The sequence below is a fragment of the Ostrea edulis genome, chromosome 1 (genome assembly GCF_947568905.1).
Source record: "Ostrea edulis chromosome 1, xbOstEdul1.1, whole genome shotgun sequence".
NCBI lineage: Eukaryota > Metazoa > Mollusca > Bivalvia > Ostreida > Ostreidae > Ostrea > Ostrea edulis.
The window spans coordinates 33,911,256-33,917,659 of NC_079164.1; the positions used below are offsets into that span (position 1 = coordinate 33,911,256).

The 6,404-nt window shown below is 35.7% G+C and overlaps 1 long non-coding RNA gene across 1 annotated transcript; it reads right to left on the reverse strand.

The window, feature by feature from the left end:
• Nucleotides 1-1,861: 1,861 nt before the first annotated feature.
• On the reverse strand, nucleotides 1,862-2,997 carry LOC130049145 (uncharacterized). Its single transcript, XR_008797656.1, has 2 exons — nucleotides 2,663-2,997; nucleotides 1,862-2,280 (listed from the first exon to the last, which is right to left on the reverse strand). It is a non-coding gene; the product is annotated as an uncharacterized LOC130049145 (long non-coding RNA).
• Between the last annotated feature and the right edge of the window lie 3,407 nt (nucleotides 2,998-6,404).

Consider the following 6,404-nt stretch of genomic DNA (forward strand, 5'->3'; position numbering starts at 1 on the left):
TACGGAAGACTGAACACAAGGAGTGGAATCTACACTGGGCGAGTTGGGTATGTCTTGGTCTAACTTAGTTTTGCTAAAAATGTCTTGCATACCAACATCCTCCCCTTCAACAAATGCTTGCAATATGTAACAGTCCGAGGCGCTCTTATTTGTACACGAGCTTCTGTTTGTTGTTCTGCGATTTATTAGTCTCTCTTTTGGACAACCTTCAATGGGCCTCGCTCTGCCTAGTAAAATGTTTCTATAAACTGATCAATAGATATTCGACAAAATCAATCAGATCGCATGTTGGTAGTTCATGATTATTTTAAAGTGCACATTTAGAAAACAACAGAAACATATCATTTATGTGCTATGACTTTGAAAAACTAAAACCAATAATAAAATCAATGAATTCAATCGAAATTTTGAATTAAAAAATATTTTTTAGTTGAGGCCAAAAATTATTTTAGAGGCCAAATTTGAGGCCAGGCCAACTTTTGAGGCCAGGCCAAAATTTGGGATGGAGCATAATTAAAGGCCAAAATTGGGGCCAGGCCAATTTTGAGGCCAGGCCAGGCCAATGGGGCCAGGCCAGGTTTTATAGTATGCCCTTTCCGGGGATGTATATACTTGTTTATACGTCCCTGGTCTTACGTTTGATTTGTTTTAAATTCAAAACTCTAGAGCATTAAGTCAGGCATCAATTTTAAAATCTGCAATTTAATATACAGTTCGTTTCTCAATCATGTTTAATTGAATGTGTGTTTAATATCGGAGATTCATCGCTGCTGGACTAGCGATCTGTGATTTCACACTACTTTAACTGAACACACAAGCTTTACTAAAATTCTTCGTTTTGAAAAAGAAAATGGATACATTTTACAAACATAACGAATTATTTCTGAACATGTTTTGAAATCAATAGTTTATAATCATGATTAAACCAAATCTAAACATGCGTATAGAATATTGAGAAACCCATGGTCGACCAGTGTCATTTCAAATGATTTGTTGTTTTATTGTTTAAAAACAATGACTTTGATTAAACATTGATTCAGAACTCCTGGTCCAAATTATGTAACTTCGGCACGTGCCCCTGGTGTGAAATTCATACGCGACTTCTGTGCGCACTGTGAACATAATATACCTACATGTATTTACGCAGATAGATATTAAAGTTTAATAAAATATTCAAGATTTGGGAGCAATTTATTTGATTTGTATGTATGAATAATTAAACTCGATGAATTATTCTCTTCAGTCTGAATATTATGCTATCATAATTTTGTTGTATGACAAAAAATATTGGTAACAGCTATAAACCTTTATTGTATGTCCTGAGCCATAAATTTCATAAATTTAAATAGTAATTTTTTCTTCATTATTGGGACTGAAAAGTTATGTCACACAGCTCCGACGGAAGACCTCTCGTTGCTTTGCAACGAGCTTTGCTCTAGTTATTTTGTTAATTCCATCAGCAATGAATTTTTAAATATCTATACGATTAATTTACTACCATTATTGGTAAAATATCATCATACAGACTTCATATTGAAACTGGTAGATATTACAATGTTTCCTAGAAATGAAAGAATCTGCAAACATTGTACAAAAAAATTTAGTTGAAATTTACTTCCTTATTCAATGTGACAAATATAGTCAACAAAGAGAGAAACTATTTAAAGTTGTACATTCAAAAATGAATAAATTTACTGATTTATCTGATAAAGAAAAAGTTCCGGTACGCCGATGCAGGGGACTGTTTTCCTTTTTGGGCGTTTTAAATTATATTATATTGGATTTCAAATGGCGAAGATGTTGAATTTTGAACTCCCTAGGCAGACTCCTTCCTGATAATTTGTCTTACGTTGTTTTTGCGCTCTCTCTCTCTCTCTCTCTCTCTCTCTCTCTCTCTCTCTCTCTCTCTCCTTTGTTTACTTTAATTTTAACCATGCATTGTGCAATGACTTCTCGTTCAATGTAATTTTGTCCCAACAAGTAGAAATAAAATCGATTCTGTACTTCAACATTCTAACGATCGCGAGTGGCCCATTTAAAACTAATTTTAAAATGTTACAGTTCCACTGTGATTTTAGGTTTTAGAATTTATTATGGATCCAAATATGTAATTTCATTTATAACATGCAAATGAATTAGTTGAGCAATGTACTTTATTGTTCTCAGCCGATATTAGGGCAAACATAGACCCCTAGACATACCAGAGGCTAGAAGTGGGATCAGGTGTCTTGTTACGATTTCATCTGCGACAATACACCAGAGGTGGTATCCAGGTTAAGCCTATTGGAAGAAGAAGATCTATATTCTATATTGAGCATGTAAAATTCACCTTTGTTATTTCGAATCTATCACCACAGGGGCAAGGGTTAGTCTGTATGAAGATATTCTGAATCTACCAACTGACCCTCTATATTTGTAATGGAAGTAAGATATTCTCTGTACATATATTAAAATATTAAATAATACACAAAACAGAAGTAAATTTATCAAAATCATTTCTGAGGGAGTATGTTCTCCAGATTAATCAACCCACCCACTGAAAACATTGTATTCTATTTTTGGTACCCACGCCTTGCATGTACATGTATATTACGTTCACTTTGTTTATTTCTCTACACTGTAATTCAGTTTAAGAGAATAAAGATATTGTCATTATACATACCTGTATATCAAAGCGCAGCTGTAGACCACTAGTACTGGTAACAAAACCAGAGTTTATAATGATATAAATCACTGTGCGATTGTCAAATCCTCGTTTCGAAAAAAAACATCCCGAATTGTGTCCAGACACGCTCTATGATTATCTGACGAAATCTAAATGTGTAAGTTCCCATTTCACTATATCGATCGAGCAGATTGAAGTTAAAATCTAAGATGTCATTCACATATAAACTCATCATACATTTAAACTGTGTCCTTCGTTATCCTGATTAACTGAAGACAATCAAATTGAAAATTGAGTAAATTTGATTTACCTTGAGCAGATCCTTCCTGTACGGAGATAATATAGACAAGGTGTGTTATATAGGTGACATATACAAATGTAAACGATATACAACGTAGGTAGTGGAAGGTCCGGATCAAATTTCAAGTCCAATGCAAACAGATTTAAAACCCTTCATATCAAGATATAAAGGTGTTTATTAACACTCTGTACGTTCGATCTAGAATGAAAATTTAATGCTACATGTAATGTCAGTAAGACAAAGATTTTAGTTTTTTTAAAGGCCCTCTGCCAAAAAGGTGTTTTATTATAATAACTGTGGTATTAAAAATAAGAAATAATTTAAATACTTAGGGATAATATTTCCCCGTTCCAGTTCTTTTTGTAAGGCTAAAAAAAAAAAACCCTTTCAAAATTTGAATTAACACATTTATTTCTCAACTGGATAGGGTTTGGTAATAGATGTGTAATATGTTTGCACCAATGGGATCAGTATTCAACCAGTAAATACTAAGCTGCAGCATCGTGTGCAGTTGTACTCAAAAGCCGCAAGTTTTCATCCTTTTGTATCTATCTATCTAACTATCTATACAATAAAATATTATGTTCAAATCGACAATATTTAAATCCGTATACATACATGTAAGTAGTCTTGTACCATATAATGCAATCTGAATTGATATCACACACAGGGTATTCAAAACGATTTCAAACAGGTATTTTTCTAAATATAGTAGGTACCTCAAGCGAACGCCTTTATTTTATGTCGTCATATGATATGGCTCTGCCTTTACGGCTGGCTGTCCATCCGTCCGTACAAGGTCAGGTTTTGCGGACTTTTTTTCTTTAACGGATGCATGTACGGCTTTGATTGATTATTGTTTTGCGTCCCACTCGAGAATAATTTCACCCATATGGAGATGTCACCATTGCCGGTGAAGGACTACGAAATTTAGGCCTATGCTCGGCGCTTACGGCCTTTGAGCAGGGAGGGATCTTTGTCGTGCCACGCCTGCTGTGACACGGGATCTCGGTTTTTTCGGTCTCATCCGAAGGAGCGTCCATTTAGTCGCCTCGTACGACAAGTAAAGGGTACTGAGGACCTATTCTAATCCGGATCCCCACGGGGCTGTACGGCCTAGAAATTTGGTTACAATTTCTCCCTCAAGGGTGCACCTTGACATACTTAAGGGCTATAAGTAGGTCAAACAGTCTTCCACTCATTTCGTTACGGATACAGATATTGCCCTGAAATTTAGTCATAAGCTTCCTCTCGGAGGAAAACAAGTTCAGTTTGCTTTGAAGCTGGATTGGTTTGTCCGTCCATGACCTACATAAGGGTTAAAAGTAGGTCAAGCAGTTTTCCGGACTTTTTTTCAGTATGGATACAGATATAGCCCTAAAATTTAATCACAGGCTTCCTCTTGGAGGACTACAAGTTCAATTTGCATTTCAGCTACATTGGTCCGTCCTTGACCTACTTTCGGGCTAAAAATAGGTCAAACAGTTTTCCTAACCTTTTTATGCTCCCGCCACAAAGTGGTCGGGGCATATAGTTTTACCCTTGTCCGTCCTTCCGCAACATCAAGTTTTCCGGCCTTTTGGATAAACGCCTTGATATATTGATTTTTGGTATGCAGGTGTATATTGATGAGTCACAGATCTAGTTTGAGTTTTGTTCCGGTTAGTTGATTTTTGATGGAGTTGTGCCCCTTTAACTTAGAAAAACTTACTGTTAGGACCAGTTTTCCAGACTTGTTTCTAAACACCTTGAGATATTAAACTGATTCTTTGTATGCAGATGTATATTGATGATGTGTTAGAGTTTTGTTCCAGTTCGTTGATTTTTGATGGAGTTGTGCACCTTTAATTTAAAAAAAAATACTGTTACGACCAGTTTTCCGGACTTTTTTCTAAATCTCTCGAGACATCGAAATAATTTTTTATATACAGATTTATGTTGATGAGTTACAGATTGAATTTGAGTTTGATTTCGGTTCGTTGATTTTTGATGGTGTTGTGCCCCTTTAAGATAAAAAATTAATGTTAGGACCAGTTTTCCAGACTTTTTTTTTCCAAAACGCCTTGAGATATGAATTGATTTTTTGTATGCAGGTGTATATTGATAAGTTACAGATTGATTTTGAGTTTTGTTCCGGTTCGTTGATTTTTTATGGAGTTGTGCCCCTGAATACCACATTCAGTGCTCTACTTTGATGGATTTTCCGACATTTCACTTTACTGCAGGCGGGGGCATTTGTGTCGTGTCGACACATTTAGTTTCATTACGGGACATAATCATGTTATTCGCTCCGCGGAGCATATCCGTTTGACATGCTTGGTTTATGCGTGTTAACTATTGACTTTTTATAATCATGCTATTTATTCCGTTTATAAAAGCAAAAATCATGCATTCATAGTTACGGAATAAATGCTACAATTAAGTACGTAGAATACATTCCAATTCGTTCCGCGGAGCGAATAACATGATTATGCCCATTACGGATACAGCTGTTGCATTGGAATTTAGTTACAAGCTTCCTATCGGGGGAATACAAGTTCAGTTTGCATTTCAGCTGGATTGGTCCGTCCCTGACCTACTTCCAGGCTAAAAGTAGGTTAAACAGTTTTCCGACTTTTTTTTCCATTACGGATACAGATTTTATCCTGAAATAGTCACAAACCTCCTCTCAGAGGAATACAGGTCAGCTGGATTGATCCGTCCTTGGTCAAACAGTTTTCCAGACTTTTTTCATTATGCTTCCTCATAAGCTTCCTTCCGCAGGAATACAATTTCAGTTAACATATCAGCTGGATTGGTGAACCATGGCCTACTTTAGGGGTAGAAGTAAGTCAAACAGTTTTCCAGTTTTTTGGTTAGGGATACAGGTATTACCCTGAAATTTTGTCACAACCTCCCTCTCAGAGAAATACATATAATCAGTTCACATGTCAACTTAATTGATGCACTATGACCTACTTTAAAGCTAAAAGTAGGTCAAATGTTCTCCTGGACTTTTTCTCCTCAGAGATATTACACTGACATTTTGTTACAACCTCCCTCTCAGAGAAATACATAATCAGTTCAAGGTCAAACCATTTGGTACCAAAAACAAGGAATACACATGTGAAATATGAAAGTCCTATCACAATTCATTCAAAAGTTATGCCCAAGGTTAAAGTTTTTTGGACAAATAGTTGGCCAGATGAAAATTTATATCGGATTTCCCAAATTTCTGATTACAGGGTTATAAAACCATAGATTATTTACTTTTCAGGAACACCTGCAATACCAAGTTTAAAGTCTATCAGACGAAGGGTTATAAAGATAATAAGTGGTATATTTTTATACCCAGAGTGAATTCAATTGACCTTGTGACTTGGAAATCAATAGGGGGGTAATTTACTCTCTAGGGGGTACTATTGTACCAAGTTTGATGTCTCATGCAAAGGGTTCACA